This window comes from Montipora foliosa, chromosome 3 (genome assembly GCF_036669935.1).
Source record: "Montipora foliosa isolate CH-2021 chromosome 3, ASM3666993v2, whole genome shotgun sequence".
Classification (NCBI taxonomy): domain Eukaryota; kingdom Metazoa; phylum Cnidaria; class Anthozoa; order Scleractinia; family Acroporidae; genus Montipora; species Montipora foliosa.
In genome coordinates this window covers 47,196,174-47,216,173 of record NC_090871.1, presented here as the reverse complement: position 1 = coordinate 47,216,173, position 20,000 = coordinate 47,196,174, and the positions used below count along the sequence as shown (strand labels likewise).

The window sequence follows — 20,000 nt, the reverse complement described above, 5'->3', positions numbered from 1 at the left end:
TTATTGGTGTCTCTAGAGATTGGTTGAAAACGTCCCATATGAAAATCTGTCATGTTCTGGCAGGGGCACCCAACGACCAATTTGTTGTAAAATGTATTATTATACCCCAGTTAATGAAAATAAATGTTATTAAGGCATTTTCAGGTGTTTTTCAGTGTTGCTGGGAAAACATTATCTGTTCCTTTTTCCCAGCGAGACACACAAGAAATTTCCCAGCCAGCTAGATAAATTGGTTGGTTTCCCAGCCAGCTGATCAAATTTATTTCCCAGCCAGGAATTCCGCGCGCTTTCAAATCCCTCGATCCAAAACGACCGGACAAAACAGGTTTTTTCTGCAAGCGCAGTCACTCTGACCAGCCGTCGTATGTTTGTGAATATTCTCTGCGAGAGGGAAGGGGTTCTTTCTTTTTTTTTTTTTTTTTTTTTTTTTTAGTCGTCCTCAGTCTTCAGAGTTTCTACAGCCAGCTCGGGTTGAAATGCTAGAAAAAGTCAGTAATTCCCAGGCAAAACCTCTATCAATAACAAAATTTCCCAGCCAGCTCATCGAAACACCTGTATTTTTGCCAGCCAGCAAGATTCCTCTGGGGAACAGATATTCGTTGGGTGCCCCTGTTCTGGTTGCCGTCGCCGTTGTTAAAGCTCAGCGCATAGATGCGGTGGCGACAACTAAGTATCATCGACCTAACGGAGGTTTGCGGCAAGCCGTTTCATGAAAACAAGGGTTTGTTGGAATGGCGCAGGTAGAGGTTGTTTTGAACGGGAAATGAAATGTGCATAACGTCCCCACTATTAATGCTGTTGACGGAGGGTGCTTACCATTAAGCCAAAATTTCCGGAGATGTCGGTTGGAAGTCAAATAGAACGATACGGTCCAGTTCGGTCCAACCGGAAATTTTCCGGAGAAAAAGGACCACCTCCAGGGGTGGTACACTTTGACCGGTCGGATAGGTTGGACTGAGATTTTCCTTACCTTTTTACCACGTTGTTATTTCCAGTACCGCTCTTATGCCTCCACCAATTGAAATTTAACACCAATTCGAGACAGCTGGAAGGGAACGCCTGAGCACAAGGGCGCTTTCCATTCGACAAAAATCACCGGTTTAAATTTTCGGAATTTTCGCTGGTCGAATGGAACGCGTCCTTTGAGTAAAACAAAAGCAGATCAAATTACATCAATACAAAGAGGGTGTACTCAAAACGTATTCCTAAATTTTCGAAAAGTTTTCCCGGAATTTTGACCGTTCCATTCAGTTTCGGACCGGAAATAAAATCTCGAAATTTTTGGTCGAATGGAAAGCGCCCCAAGCTAGGCCAGTGAAAACGAAAAATCGTTTACCATTATTATGCAAAGTTCACCAACCCGGTTTTTTTCTTTTCGACAAATGGTAAGCACCAGAGACTTGAATGTTTCGCTCCCCAGTTCGCGTGCAACAGGAAATAAAAATCTGGTGGTAAATTGTCTTTTTTCATGGAAATAAAATACCAAGTTTGCGCACAAGACGGAAAACATACTTTACCAGATAACAGATAAGGAGAATGACCTAGTTTGCATTTCATGTCATAATAACCAAACTTTCATATTTGTCGACTCGAAAGAGCTACTGGACGGTAGTCAATGTTCCGCGCGTGGAGCTCGAAGCAAGTGCGAAGGCCCCGTACCCCGACGGCTAAGAGAAACGATGGGGTCTGGGAACAAGAATGGCTTTCCATTCGATATTTTGTGTACCGTTCGAAATCCGCAAGAGTCCGCTGGAGGTTGCAGGTGTTTTAAAACAGCAATGATCGAAATAACTGGAGAAGTCAAATTTCGCAATCACTGTGCACCTGAATCGATTCCAGAAGGCTCACATTTGATAGTTTCATTTCAGGATGTGAGCTTGATGGATGGGCCGTCAGTAACGATTGGCGAAGTAGAAGTTGATCTCGTGAATTACAAGAAGGAAAGAGCTTTGACGTACAGTATTAAGTGTGCCCTGCCATCGCCCATAGCACCGGACTACAGTGTTTCTGCTGTCTTGAATGTTGCTTGGGAACGGACAATGGACTCTTGGATCAGGAAAGGGGATTACCTCACTGATACAACGCATCCTGTCCACCTCAAAGATGGAGTTAATTTCTACAGAGTTGATGTCGAGCTGGTTCAATATAATTAAAGATTTTGGTAAGTGCATTAATTCTTGAAGAGTTGTAGGTTCAAATCCCATCTAGTACTCGGGTCATCTCATAACGACTACCGACGTATACAGTAGGCGGCACTTCTCCTCTTCTTCTCCCAGCACTTCTATCCTTTGATTGCACTCATGTGATAAGATGGCCATTTTTGTGTTTTTGGTAGTGTCCTTTCCACCAACATGGTCACCGTAATGCAAGAATGCAATCAAAGGATATCTTCAATACTTGAAGTATTTCTCTAAGCTTGGATGGATGGTTTAAGCTTGACTCTTTTATCAGTTATTTTTCATATAGACCTTTTCGGCTTGTACATTTTGTTTTCCCAATACAGATCATGTGATAATACTCAGGAGGCTAGGTCCTTTGTTTTTTTCATTAAAAAGAGTGCATGCAGGTATATTCATGCTTGCATGCCCTCATTTTAATGAACAAAACAAAAGACCAAACCTCCTGAGTATTATCACATGATCTGTATTGGGAAAACAAAATGTACAAGCCGAAAAGGTCTATTGATCTGATCGTGCATTGCTGTGATTCAAAGTCTTTCTTTTTTCGCTTTAAAAAAATGTTCCTGGACCATCGTTGATAATTTGTTAGAAGGGACGAAGTATAGGAATCTTTTTTCTTTCTTTCTTTCTTTCTTTCTTTCTTTCCCTCTTTTTTTTTTTTTTTTTTTTTTTTTTTTTTTGGGGGGGGGGGGGGGGTGGGGGTGGGGTGGCTCATGATTTTTCTTGTGCATGCAGAGTATTTCTTCCCCAAGTAGGATTTGAGTTTGGTAATTCTCCTCAGCCTCATTCAGAGGAGGTGATGGCGAATTTGACAACTAGCCCAGGAAAGACTATAATATGACGAACCAAGGGGGAAATATTATTGACTGGAAATGAGTTGTTGTACTTTCATTGAATGCAATATCCAGCTATCGTGTGACTGACGGTAACACGGCTCACCGGGCTAATTACAAAATTTTATGATTCTCTTGGTATTGTTAAGAAAAAGTATGAGATATTTAGGTATAAGTTTACAAGTTGGAGAATGTTTGGACTGCATCCCGTTTGTATTGAGCATACATTTTTCATGTGATGAATGCTGGGCAAAGCTTCATTTTTGACCAAGCTTTTTATCCAAAATTGAGCAGAGGGAAAAGGACAAGATGATGATGATGATGATGATGATGATGATAGTAATGATAATGGCAGAGGTTCCAACTTCTCTTGGCAATATCAAGAAAGAAGAATGGATGTGTAAGAGTGGGACCCCTTGTATGTACACCAGTACCCCCTCAGATTGATTTGCCTGCTCGTTGCCCCAGGTTACAGTGCGCTCTTAACCCATTTGCTCCTCAGGGACCCCAGGGTCCCCAAGTTGATGAGTAGAATCGTCTGGCGCCACACTGGGTAAAATCTGTTAATGTACGACTCCCAGGAATCAATGGGTTAAGATGAAATGTTGGGTTTTTGAGGTGTTATTTTGCATTCCCTCGGGTCTATGGGAGGAGACTGCTGAAGAGGTTTAAAGTTGAAAAGTTTATTTGCAAAATTTGTTTTTGTTTACTGCACTTTTCACAATTCTTTGGAATCTCGGCTTAGCGCGGTCAAACGTCAAACTGCACTTTGGCAACCATATATTAATTGAACTTAAAACATCTCAAATGTACCATGTTAGCCTGAGGTTCATTGAATGCTCTTGTTGGTGAAACTATTATGTAGACGAATCCCAAAAAGTGATATCAATCATGGGATTGACGCTTTACACAGAGATGGAGACGCAGAAAAATCAGCTAAGAAGTGGATGATGTGTGATCCTAACCTGCGATCAGGCCCATTTTTAGCTTCGCCCATATGTTCTCTTATGTCGTCGCTCGCTAAAATTGGGCCTGACCAAAAGTCTCTCAAGAATTCCGTTTGGTCGGCCAAATTTTGGCCGACCAAACTCGTGATCTGATTGGCTGTTGAAACGCCGGAAGTGAAAATGCCATCGTGATTGCGCGAAGCTCTCGCGAAGTCCTCGAGACTAATCCGCCATAAGTGTACGAAGAAATTTGCTCCCTTTTGTTCTTACAATGCCGTGGACGGTGCAACTTGATTTTTTTTGTATAAATGGAGATATGCCATCTGAAATATCTCATAACTTGTCCAGAATCGGGTTTGAATCTCTGGAACGAGTGAAATTAGCGATTCCGTTGTCGAGCTCTGTGGCCATGGGGTTGAAAGAACTTTGGCACAAAGTTCCCTGATGTTTTGAAAGCCGCTAAATAGCTGGTTCTTTCAAATGGCAATGAAAGCCGATGCATATTGGTTTCCTGGATGAGACAAGGGACATATATATCAACAGGAGGAGATGCTGATAAAATCGCAAGTTACACGAATGCATGTTTTGAATATCTGTGTATCAAACGGCTTTATTTATTTACTGTACATGACTGATGACACGGTTTTTTTGCACACTTCATAATATTTCCAGTTGATTTAACTTAAAACTCACACTCCAGAAACTAAAATGGCATGTTTCCAGAGAGATCAATTGTACAACAATAAAAGAAACTTTGCGAGTCCATCTTACTGTTCGTACTCCATCAAAAAATTAACAGCCAAACGTATCATGATGTTACTGCGCGCAATTCTAGAAATACACTGCAACTGAAGATATTACCCGAAAAAATCACCAAAGAAACCTTCATGGGAAACACGTTAAAGGAATAATGTATTTCTCTTTTTTTTCTTTAAAAATCTATTGCCAAACCGTCCAACGACAAAATGCTAGGTTATCTCAATTACAAATTAAGATGTCAAGCTTAAAAGATTGCATATTCAGTGAAGTTCGGAGGGAGAATTACACCGGCCTTTGCCGCAATATAGTCGTCGAAAACATTCCCCATGCTTTAAATGTGTTTTTCTCAAATTAAAGGCAACGGTAACTTTCGAATTCGTTTATAATATTCCTCCCACGGTAATTAACTTTGGTCAAAACAAAATAGCGTGAATCTGCCGTCCACGCGTGTATTGGTGTAATGAAAGTAAATTTGATTGGCCGACGAAGGACATGTCAATCAATCAAAAAAGGTGGGAGGAAGGAATTTCGAAGAGGAATTTGGTCAGGCTCTATTTTTCGTTTCGCCAACTCCACATTACGTAGCACGCGAAACTAAAATAGAGCCTGATCGCAGGTTAGTGTGATCCAGGTTCGCTTCCTAGATTCATTTTCATATGAGGGTTGAGTTTGTTGGTTCTCTGTAGTACCCTTCTCCAAGAGGTTTTTCTTCGGGTACTCTAGTTTTCACCTCTCCTGAGAAACAACATTTGATTTGATTTAATTTGATTTGATGTGATTTGCATTAACTGGTTGACTTTGGTTTACATTGTACCCAATTAGTGCTCCAGTGCTAGAAGACTAGACACTGAAATAAGTTCCTTACCTTTCCTCTTTCATAGTGCATGGTTTACTCTAAAAAAAAAAAAAATGAACAATCAGCATCTCTCAAATGTGAGATCCTGCAGAATTATGAAAATTGCAGTAAAAATACCTTTGAACTATCTTAGAGAAAGCATGTCTTATGAATCAGAACAAATTTATGAAGCTCTCCTTTTTCAACCAGCACAAATGTAATACTGGTAGTTTGTGCTTCGTTCCATTTTCTGCCCAAGTGTAATCCTTGAAGATCCTACTTTATCTAAAGTGAAAAACTTTAATCATCATTGGGGGATTCCTTGAGCAGGAATAGCTCAAAGGGGCTATGTCATGTTATTTTAGGGTGTTTTGGGGAAATCTTTAGTTAATTACGAGTTTAAAACTCGAAAATGGTATTGTGGAATTCCTTTACTGATATCATTACATCACAAACAAGATGATTCTGGGCAAAAACGACCTTTATCTACTGTAGGTGATATTTGCCATTTAAAACTTGACCTTTTTCAAGATTACCCAAATGCAATCCCTTTCAATCTTGTCCATTTATGGTGTCCATCCATGGTTCTATTTCCTGTTGTGGTATTTCTTTCATGTTGTTCAATATTGGAATGTTTCATTCTACTTTTCAGGCATTTTGGTTGTCATGAAATGACATCATTTGCGTGAAATAGCGTCTTTAATTTTTTTTAATTTACTGACTTAAAAAGCTTCTCTTTACCCACTCAGTTTTGCACCCACTTGCAACTGGAAAAATATACATTGTATGCAGCATATTTTAAAAGCCTTTCATTTGTTCTTTCAGGAATCATCCAGATGACATGAACTTATTTGCATATGTATACAACAGGTTTTCAGACAACGAACATTTCTATCCAGAATTGATAAATTACAAATTTTGGAATAATTTATGTGCACTTTAAATAAGATTACCTTTAATTATTGGTTGGTTTCACTTTTATAGCATCAATGACAGCAACAAATTTTGTTTGTGTGACTAAATATTACAACATTGCAAATTGAGGGGCAGGTACAAAACATGGGTCACAATAATTACGGTAAGTCACACGTCATTGTTTTTAAGAAACAACCAAAGTTAACAATAGCCCTAAAAACTTTTGATTAGGACAACGTTTGGTAAAGCAATGACCTGTGACTTTGTACTGGCCGGCAAATTGAGTCGAAATGAAATTTCAATTACGTAATTAAAATAACAACATATAGATACAGTATAACAATTACCAGTATATTGAAGAAACTACAATCATTGGTTATCAAATATTTTCAAGAATATTGAAGTTCTTGTAAACACACCTTATGTGTCTAATTTCAAATCCTGATGAAATGAATAATAATAACTCAGTGGATTTAGATTCCAGCCGCTGTGCAGTATTAGCCTGCATAATAGGCGCTTATTTATCCGAGGGCAAAACAGGAGAGGCGAGCATGTGGCTCAATTAAGACAAGGGGAAGAGAAAATTATTATTCTCTTCCTCTCCTCTAGCGCTTCGTGTCCACCTCTCGCACTTTGTCCTCGGCTAAATGAGCACCTGTTATGCAGGCTAGCACTGTACATAAGTTTAAAAGATGTATTTTAAAAGGAACCTCCAGAATCCTACTAAGGAATAACTTCAAACCCGAGGAATGATATTTGCTGTAATCTAATTCGTCTAAAAATTCTCCAAAGTAAATAATATTTATGAATAAGGAATTTAATATCATGATCACCGAAAAAGGACTATAATAAAAGAATGAGGAATTTTCAAATTTTACTGTCATCTTGAATGTTAAATGGTTGCCTTATTGTTTGGGTACAAAGAGCTTTAAATTTAGTATAACAACAAGGAAAGCCCTAACATGTAACAATAATAATATTAATTATAATAATGACCAGGAAATTTGAAAGCAAAAATAAATAGAGGATTCTGAAGTTATTTTATTCTACATACAAAACACTTAAAAATGTAAACAAATTTGACTGTAACATTGGTTTCCAGTGGTTTAATTTACAAAGCAAGTGTGGTTCAGCATTGTCTGTAATCTTATCAAAAACAATATTTGTAATCACAGTGGTTAAAATGTTGTGCCAAGTGAGTCCACAACAAGATGACAAATACTGCTGTTAATAAGAGTACAGACAACACTGATTTGTTTTTTACCACAATATTCAACTTCAAAGAAAATGTTTATTTCAGAGCGCGACCAAGATTGCGACACAAAGTTTAAGAGCAAGCGTTGTCTATAACTTTCTTGCAATCAGATCGGTTTATGTCCCAAAATGAGCATTTCTGATTTGCCCTTACAATTGCGTGACTCATTGACACAGCAAGACGCGAGCAGCATTGTCTAGACTCTTGTCGACAAAGGCAAATTAGCCTATCAGATTGCAAGATTAGAAGTAATTGCGGTAAAAAGTTGTTTTGTTGGAGGGGAGGTTCCTAGTAGCAAAGATTAGCTCATGTGAAACTTGATCAAGGTTAGTCCTCATTAGGACTAAGGTTGGTGACATTTAACAACAATAATTATTCGCCAAAGGCAAGGTGAATATTGGTGAATAAAAACCAAGAGGAAATCAAAGTTTTTATTCACCGATATTCACCGAGCTAGAGGTGAATAATGATTTGTTTTAGTATACGTGTAATTACATAGGTGATTATTTGAAAAATATGCACTTTTTTTTAAACTATTAATTTCTTTGTCACCTTGACAAGACGTCTTGCGGTCATTTTGAAATAAACGCTTAGGTGATTACCGGTATCACATAATAATCACCTCAAGTGTAACCAATCAGCATAGAGAATTTTCAATAATCACCCATGTAATTATACTAATGACTGATGTTTCAACAACCCGAGCAGAAGTCATCCTCAGAAACATGTAATTTGTGTACTGTCAATGAATCGTATATGTACTCTGGGCCCGGTTGTTCAAAAGCCGATTAACGCTTAATATATCTCAGTTTATATCTACCCACAAATGCTGGTGAATGCTGATATTTGGACGAACTTTACATTAGAAGAAGTCAATCTTGAAAAGCAAAAAGAAGCAAAAGAAACTTTTGCCAAAAAGTTGAAAACATGAAACAACCGGGCCCAGCTGGTCTTCAGAACCCGGGGGGGGGGGGGGACTCCCATATGGAACAGACAGGGATACTCGTCGGAAATTTTGAATTTAACCTCTAAAGGTGATTCCCTGGTTTTGCATTGCGCAACCCTACTGCGCATAATTTCTCGCGTCATAGGTGCGTGAAAATCCGCCATTTTTAGTCCGGTCATTGACGTATTAAAATTATAATATTTTAAGTCGCCAAGGTCAAAATTTGCTTAAGCCACGCCCAGATTGGTCTCCTTTAGGGGTCACAAAAAGCTTGAGCCACGCCCAGATGGTCTCCTTAAAACGGGAGAAATCCGCAAAAATGATCCCTTTCATGGTCTCAACAGAGGTGAAGAGGTTGCAGAGATTTAAACCAAGAATCACAAACTGTTACAATGCTCGCTCCATGAAATGCTTTTTATCATTTGTCATTTACGTCGCTTTAAATGAATTGATGTAGTTTACAAGTTGTGTTATTCTTTGTATACTTTGTTTCTCGGATGCGTTGTGCACGCGCTATCCTTCAAGGGATGGTCACTCAAGCGCGTGCTCTCGCAATAATGTTGCGACAACATCTGGCAAACTTTCAAGCTTTGAAAAGCTTTGAAAGTCTTTCGTAAGGTTTTTACAAATTTCCTGAAATTTGCTTTGTTCTAGTGATTAAGGCAACTCAAACTTCTCACGGTGTTTCTCCAAAATAAACATCAGCTTTTGGGAACAAGTTTTGAAATCACTGGAGCAAATCTAGGACTTTGTACATGTTGCTGTCGCGTATTTTGGTGGACTCAAGTTCAGTATGCTTTTTAACAAAAACTCTTAGTCTCAATCTCAAGTTTTCAAAGTAGGTGATGATTGGGCAAAAATGGAGTTGATAGTAAAGAGGGTAGGCGATAGGCAAGCTCCAATTTAATATGGCAGCTCGATGAATTCATGCGACTTGTCAGTTCTCCTTATAAGTCGCTTGCAATGCAAGCGGAGTTCTTTTGGGGGCTACATTTGCAAATGCTGTAAGCCCTAAATACGGTGGCCTCTAACTGACACCCAGTAACGTGGCATTAATAATCGTTCAGGTTCAGGCTATGGTCAGGTTGCTTTAACCATAGTCTCCTGCCTATCTGAAAGAAGGAGGTGTATCTGAAGAGAATTTGTTTTAAGCTTTACGCAAAGTCTATTCCCTGCCGAAGCTTCCCCATAAGCATGGAAATCCCCGGCAATAGGCCTTTTGCAACTAACGATCACATGGTACAAAATCCGCCATGCTGGAGGGCAAGCTCATTATTATTCCCCCACTGGGACATTAAAGCAAAGAGACCTGAACCAGTCAAGCTTGACTTGCCTTTGTTTTAAAACCTTTAAAGCCTTTGTTTTAAAACAAAGAGACCTGAACCAGTCAAGCTTGACTTGCCTTTGTTTTAATGTCCCAGTGGGGGAATAATAATGAGCTTGCCCTCCAGCGTGGCGGATTTTGTACCATGTGATCGTTAGTTGCAAAAGGCCTATTGTTTCTCGACCTGAAATCAACAAATATGCCTAGCCTCATTTCCGTTACTATGACCTCATTTCAATCTTCAAAAGGAAGATTTTTCAAGGCGTAAGACGTTGGGTCTATTTTGCTCTTGGTTCACTTTAAATCAAGTTAGACAAATTTCTTTTTCACAACAAGAGAACATTCTTTTCGGAAGCGGCTCAAGCCTTCCGGGCGCAAGATGCGCGCGCAACTACGTCAGCCATTTTGGGCGCGAGCAAATGGCTTTCTCTTTTACTGTGTGACACTAGGGCCGTTTAGACGAGAGAAAATAAGCCGCGGCTTACTCTGGCCGCGGCTTACGTAAGACGCGAACACCCCGTATAAATGGTACAAAATCTACGTTCACGGCTTTCTCAAGCCGCGGCTTATCCTGCGGCCTGGAAGTTTATACTCGTATAAATAGTTCCTTTCGCGTATTATGTACGCCGGGGCCAGAGTAAGCCGCGGCTTATTTTCTCTCGTATAAACGGCCCTAGTGAAAGAAAGAATGATTAGACGAGATGCGACTTCATTGACGACTTGGCCGATAACTGGCTTCGACCTTTCACTCAGCTTTGCACTCACTCATTAAAAACTAAAGAGAACCACGCGCCATTGCAAAACGGAAACCTGTCTTAATTTTCAGCCCTTCTACTGTTCCAAGTATGAGAAAAAAAAGATATTATCCTATTTCCACTTTGTATTTTATATTTTTCAAATCCCACTTAGTAAAAATTTATATTTCTACGGAAATACGCTTGTCAGGTTTAGTTTGGTTCTTCTCTCACGCCCTTCATAACTCAATCTCCATTTTGCCGATTTACTCAAAACCAAACCGGAAACGATTCCACCTAGAAATGATGAACTCCTGACCTAGACTAATTTAATTATCTTGCTCCCTTCCTTTCCGTTAAATGCAAAAACAGGTTTTTCTGTTACCAACGCGGCGGCGTCACTCACCTCAAAAAAGCACCGCACATCGATTCACTAGTCCCCATGCTTCTACCTACCAACATGTTCGTAGAGGCCTGAGACTAAATTAATCATAACTTGAGCATCACAATCAATTTAACCAATCAATTATATCATTGAGCATTTGATCACAAACCTAATTGCAGCATTTTTAGCCACCTTCACGCGCTGTCGAGATCAGTCGCCCTTTCCAACTAAGATTTCTCAGTTTTGATCCACTCAGAAAGACCAGATAAAGCGAGGGAAAGTACTGGTTTTCTGAAACTCAGTAGCTGGACACGCTGTTCCACTGTCAGGAAAGATACAAATGATGCAGTGCATTTCACGCTTAGTTCACGCTTCTTTGTTGAGGGAAGGACAACAAAACCGCTCCTTTTCGCCGCAGGAATAGAGCATTCATATCATCACAGAGGATGAGTAAGCGATTTGGAACGGCAAGAAGTGCATGGTACTACAAGAATAACAACTGACGATTCGCTTGGAACTTTGCATCTTAGAGTGTGTTTTTCATGGATTTTAACGACGAACTTTTGATGCCCTAAGTCATCGTTTTGTCATTGTATCCTTTTGAGTTAAAGGCCTTAAAAAGCGTGAAGAAACTTTAGAAAGAAGACGCTTACGGGAGACGATGGAATTTTGACCAAGAGACGGCAATTAGCGTAGGATCAAGTCACTCGAAGGAAGCCAAACACGAAACGACGAACTTTCGGCCAGTGGCGCCGGCTTCAAGTTCCGAAAAACTGAGAGGCCGCAATTTTAGTAATTTTGAACTAAGAAGAGAGGAACAAGGCAGTCAGCTGGAAAACCTGAAAGATATTAACCAAAGATTAAAAATCAAACCTCCGACCATGACAAAATCGAAAGAATCGAGTAAAAAACATTAACCTTTTAGTCCGCTCTCAAAAGAGAAGGAGGTTCTATGGATCTACGATATGACTTACAACTCAAACTTACATACGACTGTTTCTTTTCTTTTCTTTTCTTTTCTTTTCTTTTCCTTTCCGTTGCTATCTGCATCTTTGGAATTTAATAATATTTAGAGAAATTTAAGTTGTGTACTACTTGTATAATTATTCATTAGTGCCACCTAATTTCGACTGATGTTACGGTGTTTTTGTTATAGGTAGCGAGTGCTCAGCATCGCAGGACAAGTGCAGACCAAAGGCAACAACTCAAGTATTGGTAACTCAGTGTGTGTTGATTGTTGCTATTATTTTTCAGAACACGTCATTTAGCTGGGGGCGCTGCAAGGGTGATCACTTGACAAACAATTTTGACGATTTTTACACCGAAACAAAATAAACAAACTTTACTCAGACAGAACTGACATTGACAGACCCCACCCTTCGCAGGCCCCCTCATGAGGGCAGGGTGAGGTGGTGGCGCCACGGAGTCTGCGTGGAGCAACGTCACATTCGCCTCTCGGGGAGTAGCGACCCCGCCCAACCCAAGACTGACCCCTCACTTGTGGGGGGACAGCCGCTTGGCCTCAGTAGTCTGTCAGTGGGTGTCAGTCTTCTCTGTGCTTTGTGTAATTGTTAATTTTAGTGGTAATCAATCATACTGTGCTTGCCTTACTTTTATTTTAAAAGTTCAGAATTTTCACACACCTTATGAGTGAGTTCTACTTCCGCGATTTTTCCAACCTCCGGTTTCGGTGGTGGGGCTAAAAAAGGAAGAAATAGATATAATATGACCCAGAGGTGAGGTGAAAATTCTGAACTACGCTTTCGGTCTTCTTTTTTTTTTCCACAACCGTTTTGAAATCGTTTTTTCAGTTTCTTTTGTAGGGCGTATGTATCGGCGTCCTCTAAGGAAATTGTTGGAGCGATGAAAAAGCTGGTTGCTAAATCGTCTAAACTTCTTTTTCGTTTCTAAATCGACAACGCTATCATTAGATCGATAGGCGATGTCGACTTGGCTTATATTGCCGCCTCTGTCAGTTTTGATTTTATTTTTCGATATCAGAGTGCCGGATATCGAATGTATGGATTTATCACAACTGTCAGGAAATTTAAAAATCATTGTTTAACAATGAAGTGTGGCGACAGTTGTGTTCTCGATGCACTCGTTACTATATACAGTTGCTGTTTTGTAGGTAAGTTCTTTTTAATAATTAATAATTGATAATTATGTTATTTACTAATAGTGTATATAGTGTGTCGTTTCAGAGTGAAAAGTGACGATGGAATAAGACCAAGAGCAAGGACAGAGGTGGCAATATACTCTACGCGTTTACCGAGTACTCGCCACAAGAAAAAAACCAAGGTACTATGGCCTTAATCCACCTCCTTGAGTGCTCTGAAAGTTCGATATTTCTTGGCAAACACCATTACACCCCCATGAAAATTGTTTCGACATTGAGTTCCAACCCAGTATGTCCTCGCTGTGCCGGCTTTTGCGGTGAGGAACGAGGCGCATGCGCTATTTAGATCTACTCTAGCTTGTCATGAAAATGACGCTGCTCGTCTGTCTTGTTGCGCTGATTTCGTTCCACGTGATATAAAACTATGTTGGCAAGGAATCTCTTAATTAAAACATGGTATTTCATAATTCCCCATCCCTTTATCTCTTTCACTTTCTCTGTCTCTTTTTTTCCTTCTCGCTTTTCCAATTCTACGACACATAACGTCCATAACGCATCGCATCGAACGAATTGTTGAATTTTGTGTCTCGACGGACAAAATCACGTCAACTGACAGCTTCCTCTACTAAGACATCATCATCATTACCAACGACTCGGAGAAAAAGGCTGGAACAACTGTGAGTTAAAAAGCCGAACCATTTGTTTGCAAGCAGGATTTCTCGACAGCAAACCACAACAGATGCCGCGTCTTCAGTTCAATACAAGTCTGAAAATGTAAGAATGTACATTAATTAAACAAGCACAAATGTGAGCCAGCCAAAAGCAACATTTTTGCTATGATTCAGATAAAATTTGAGGCCATGGCTGCTGTAACAAAACGGACAAAGACAATGCAAGGCATACAAGCTTTTATCCGTTACTATCTGCTACTATTACAGCTTCTATCTAAGAACATCAGATAGTGAATAGTCCTCCGTATTCAACTAATATATAGATTTAGCAAAGCCTAAAAGCGGAGCTTCCTGGTTATTTATTAGGGAGTTTAAGCAAATCACTACGGATGGTGCTACTACGGCTGCCGTGACTGAAAAGGTCTGGGGAGACTACGTCTCGGTGGTCTGCTAAATTTTAAGTTTAGCAAAGCAAAATACAAGGAAACATGGGCTAAAGGTGTTTAAAATCTCTTTTATTTAGTTTCTTACCTTCAAATGGCTTCGCTGAAAGGACGATGGCCGTTGTTCGCCATGCTAGGACGAACAGATTATTTCTGAGCAAAAGCAAATGCTATACACCTTGTACAATAACAACAATTTGATGGATGAAATATACAATTTCAGAGACAAATATCTCAAAGAATATCGAGTGAAAAAGACACATGTATCTATACTCAAAGAAGCAAAATGGCATCGTATCGTATCCAGATATAAAACATCTTCACTAAATCCTCAAAGCAAACTTAACCGAAGAAAAACAACCGCGTGCTGAACTCACTTCGCCATTCCAACACTTTTGCCAAAACTTATCGTAAGTTCATAATACGGATTTACAAGCTTATGAGAGGCAACCTTGACACAATCCTTGACTTAAATTGACTTTAAAGGATATAGTATCCAACAGAATTCTTAAAATGCCGAGATGTCCGATGAAAAGGACCAGAGAAGCGAAATAAACCCGACGTAGTAGCCACTACGGCAAAACATCGCAAGTCACGTAGTCAGATTTCACACTACGGCTGGATGCAACCGACGTACATGCGCAGTGTTTCATTTTGGGAGAAATTTACTTCCGGCAGCCGTATTAGCGCCAGCCGTAGCGATTTGCTTAAAGTCCCTATTGTTACTGCCTGTACGGTTGGTGAAAATAAAAGGTTTCGAATTGTCCGCGTTTTGATGTTTCCGGTTCCTGCTTTAATAATTAAGTCATTTTCTTTGCTTTCTTCTATAGAAAAATTCATTGCCTAACTAGTGAATTCCTCGGTAAATTTTACGCTAAAAACCGATATCGCACGAATCACGAAGCGATGAGTGCGACATCGGTTTTTCCAGTGAAATTTACTTTGCAATTCACCAGTTTGGCAATAACTTTTTTTTCCTCAGTGAGCGAATGGAAAAGGAAAGAAAGCCATTTCAGAGTCAACTGTCAATAGCCAGCGAATAGGAATCATGCTAAAATTAGAAGCCATAAAAAAAACTTTGTCAGTTCAAGGTCAAAGAAGAGTTTTACTGATGTACTTTATTCCACTTTATCTCTGAAAACAAGATCATTCACATTTTGATGTATTTCATTGAAACACTCCAGGTTGGCTTGGTACAGGAATCGGCAAAATGCAGCAATGCAACCAAGAAAGGACGAACTTCAAACACGATCTGCTCCAACACTTAAATAACATTTGGGTGCTTTAAACAAACTTCTCAAAACACGAGCTAGTGAGATTTCCCCCTAATTTTACGAGAACTCATTGCGAATAGGTGTTTATAACACAGGGGCAAAATTTTCTTGTCACTGTCGAGGGACAACGAAAACCATTTGGGCAAACGGATTAAAAAAGCACTTGTTCGCTCGCATTTTAGAGCAAAACAAACAAACAAATCAAATTTTTCTTTAAGTCCAAAAGAGTACAGATAATTGTTATTTAATTCCAGTTGACGATAAAAATTCGATTATCATTCCTGAACAAAGGAAGAACCGATTAAACCATACGCATACAATTAAAATAACGCATCCGTAAAAATAACAAACGATTTAGTGCCCAAGAAAGAAATTGTGCGCTAAGTATGAGCTACTACTGGTATTCTGTTTTGTCGTTGTCGGTCTCTTTCGCTCTCCTTTCGTTTCTGTTCTAATCATAGGTTCTCCAGGCATCATGCAACCTTATCAGCGCTTTTAAAGATATGCCAAAAATTGCAATACAGAGAAAAAAGCGGTTTACATCCCGCCGATGCTTGACCTGAATAACTGCGTAGCCACCAGCCTAGGTTGAGCCTCCAATCCAATCGAAAACCAGTACCTGGTAAGCGATCAACTTAAAAAAAAACAGCTGACCTCGGTGAGCTTAAGCTTGAGCCCGCGTTATGGTCACTTGATACTGGTCAGCGGACGTACGTGCGTATGTACGGACGGTTGATGACGTCATGGCTATAGAACCAAGATTTCTCGCATCGATGGGTTACCATATTTTCTAAACAATGGTGCTCCGCGCGCGCGCCTTCGGAGCTCCGCTATAAACATGCACTGTGATTCTATAAAGACTTTCAGATGGCCAGTCTCCGGGTAATTTCTTAAATGCGCTGTGGTGCACATAATTCATAGATCGCACAATAAACCTGAAATGAATTGAAGTGAATGCTGTGTCTTAAGTCTACTTAAGAAATTAACCTAATTGAAGAACAGGAGCACCCAGCGAAAGATTTCTTAAAACATCTGTTTGGATGGAATGTTCCCTACAAATCTCAAAAATTTGGAGCCACCCAGTGAATTTTTCAGGTATCTGTAAGAGACAATTGCCGCTTAAATTGTCCAGATGAGTACGAGGTTCACTTCTTCCCTACGTCCATAACCTCCGCACTTCAACTATTCATTTTTATATAATAACCCAAGTTATTCACGGATTTTGATTGGTTCTTGCCTATGATCTATTAGAGGACAGACGCACGATTGACGTCACCATCAGCTTTTATGCGAATAAAGTTTAATTCTTTATTATATAAAACAAATAGATTCCATGTTGCCGTGGGTCTGTTCAGTAATAGATCACAGAAGACGTCAAAATGTGGTGAGAACATCAGCGACACACTCGGCTATCGCCTCGTGAGCCACTTTTTTGTTCTTACCACATTTTGAAGTCATCTGTGATCTATTACTGAACAGACGCACGGCAACATGGAATCTATTTGTTAAATTTTATTCATGGTTGGATCTTGTTGACCAATCACGTTGAATCAGTTTATCTAGGCCTTTGATTTTTTCATGACAAGAAAATTAGAAATGTTCCCCATAGGCTTTGAGTTGAATTGGTTCGTTCGTTGAGACTGTTAATTACTACGCGTCTTTGTAACTTAAAGGTTTACATACAATGTGTGCACGCACGTTGCTCTTCTTTCCGCTTTGATTTGTTTTAGTATTCTCAAGATATACAGTTTCAGAATAATATGTACAAGAAGATGTATGTAAAATTGGGAGTTAACTGAAGGCAGAAATCGTCAAGGAAAACAAAGCAAAATCCAATAAAACTAAAATGGAAGACACTTACACACGGTTTTAAAACTTGGCTTGAGAAAACTGATGTCGCGAGTACTAGGCAGACTGCATAAGCGAATCTATATCTAGCTAAATTTTAAAGGAAAATAGCGAGATTATGCAAGGAACACTTAACACAGTAATTACAAGAGCGACGATGAACGAATGAAGGGAAATGACTGCTTGTGAAAAAAACTACTCCAAAATCTACATCGTTTCCAATCGTTTCTATATAATCCACGTTTTTCAGAGCATGCAAAAAGGCTCTGTGTGTAATACAGGAATTTGGGAGGAATCAATCACAGAATTGCTGGCTTAATCAAGGTTAGGGGACTGGGTTTGGTTTTAATGCTTTATACTAACTAAGCGATGAGTGAAGCCACTCACAGCTCAGTTGGTAAAGATTTGCACTGGCGTTGAAGAGGTCCTGGGTTCGAATCCCGTTGAAGGCATCTGCATTTTTCAGTTGTCTCTGAGAGTCAATTGCTTAAATTGTCCAGGAAGTACGGGGGTCATTTCTCCCTTATTTGTGAAATGACTGAGAAGGCGACGTAGCTGAAAAACAAAAGTTTTCCAGCTTGTTGTCTGCATATGACTTACGCCCTGTCCTATTTGCATAAACCTCAGAACAACGGTAGGACAGGCCAGAGGTCGTTACTCTTCATTTGTAGATTTTAACCCAGGTGCTACTAAACAGGAGTAGAGAGACCATTGGTTATGATTTGCCTAGCCTCAGGGATCGCTTGCTTTTACATGTGGGGCTTTACCCTTTGCCGTGAATTCCGACTCACCTGCGAGCATTCTCTTTTCCCCTGTCTTTCTTGCTCGCCCTGCGAAGAGACTCGAGCTTGATCGCAGGCTATTGAAATTCCCATTGAGATGACCATCACATAATGGTGAGCGAATGGGGACCTTAAGCACGCGCGTTTTTGAGACGCGGACGGCAACTGGAAGAATCTAGGAGACACCACTGTTGTGGAACGCGAAGTGTCCTCTTCCGGTTGCCGTCCGTGTCTCAAAAACGCGTGTGCTTAAGCTCTCTATTTTGTTAATACCCCTCTAAACCGGGCGAAATGGCGCTTACCATTAAACAGAAATCATTAAGACATTGCGTTTCCAATGGCAGAACTCGTCAAAGTATTCCTAAAGGAGTTGGAACCTGGAGACCAAAAATTTTGACAATCCCTGGTGGAGAATCGAATGAAACGGAAATATTCATGGCAAAAAAATTGGGAAATTTGGATATTTCTCACGAAGTGGTCATGAAGTTGCGGAATTCCGAAAAAAGCGAAAGATCCCCTTCCAGTGTTTCCTTCCCCATTTTGGGGCAATACTGGTTGATGTGACTGGTTTCGAGTGGACAACACGAAGATGCTATCCCATTCACCACATTAAATGATTTGAGGAGCAAGGGTTGCACAGGCGGTTAGTGCGCGGCCTTGGTGCTTAAGGTCCTGAGTTCGATCCCCGGATCTCACATACTTGTTTCGACTTCTTTCCTTTCAGTGTAGCCTAAGTAGCTTTAAATACCCTTAAAATGGAGCACTGATGGAAAGAGGGGGGTAAAATAAGCGCACCGTCGGCTTCCTGGGAGAGTACTCTCTAGAGAGTGAGAGAACTTCCGACGTTAAATAACGTGTACCTTTACCTTTACCTATATGTTCTGACGAAAAATTCTGGTCGAATTGAAAGGTGCGGTGGCTCATAGGGACAAGACACTTCCAGAAAACCAAAAACACTTCGAGATAACCAAAACACATCCAGAAACTAAAACACGACCAGAAAACCTAAAACACCTCTAGATAAACAAAAAACTTCCAGGAATGTTTATTATAAGCTGATCAATTTGATGGTATGGGCTTGGAGAGAGAGCTGCCGGGCAGGCTTGAAGTGTATTCAAGAGCGAAAACTGATTGGAAGAGCTTGTTTAAGTTCTCAGCTTTGCCTTCATTTGAATCAAAAACATCGTCTCCAACTTGCATTGGGAGAATACCTATGCTCTCAGTTCGCTGGAGTTTTACCATCACCTTCCACAAGGGAGCCGACGATGACGTCATTGACATAATTCCTATGAGCAAGGGTAATCTGCCTTTTGACCAAATTTCGATATTTCTTGTGCATTTAGTGCTTCGAGGCTTCTTGAAGAGCCTTTCCCGTTTTCGCATCATTCTTTTAATTTGCCTTGTTATCCAAGGGAGCCTTCTATGGGATTTCGGTGACTTGTTTCTTTGGGACCCAGATATCAATAGCAGCTTTTAGCTTAGATGAGAAAAATAACCAATTTCCGTCGACAGAAAAATTGATGGGGTCTCTTGAAAAAAATCCTTGTACAAGTTGGTTCAGCTCATTGTTGAGGCAATCAATATTAGCTTTCCTGTTTAGATAAATAAATTGGTCACTTCCTTTGAATAGCCTTGGCTTAAGATTCAGTTCAAAGAAGACTGCATCATGATCATGACTAGGGCATGGAACATGAACTTCATTGGAAAGCAAGTTAGGATTTGAAGTGAACATTAGATCGAGTATATTTGA

At 40.0% G+C, this 20,000-nt stretch overlaps 1 long non-coding RNA gene across 1 annotated transcript; it reads left to right on the top strand.

Annotated features, from left to right (window-relative positions):
• Positions 1-1,708: 1,708 nt before the first annotated feature.
• Positions 1,709-7,352, top strand: LOC137994915 (uncharacterized). The gene is made up of 2 exons (XR_011122216.1): positions 1,709-2,161; positions 6,380-7,352. It is a non-coding gene; the product is annotated as an uncharacterized lncRNA (long non-coding RNA).
• Positions 7,353-20,000: the final 12,648 nt, after the last annotated feature.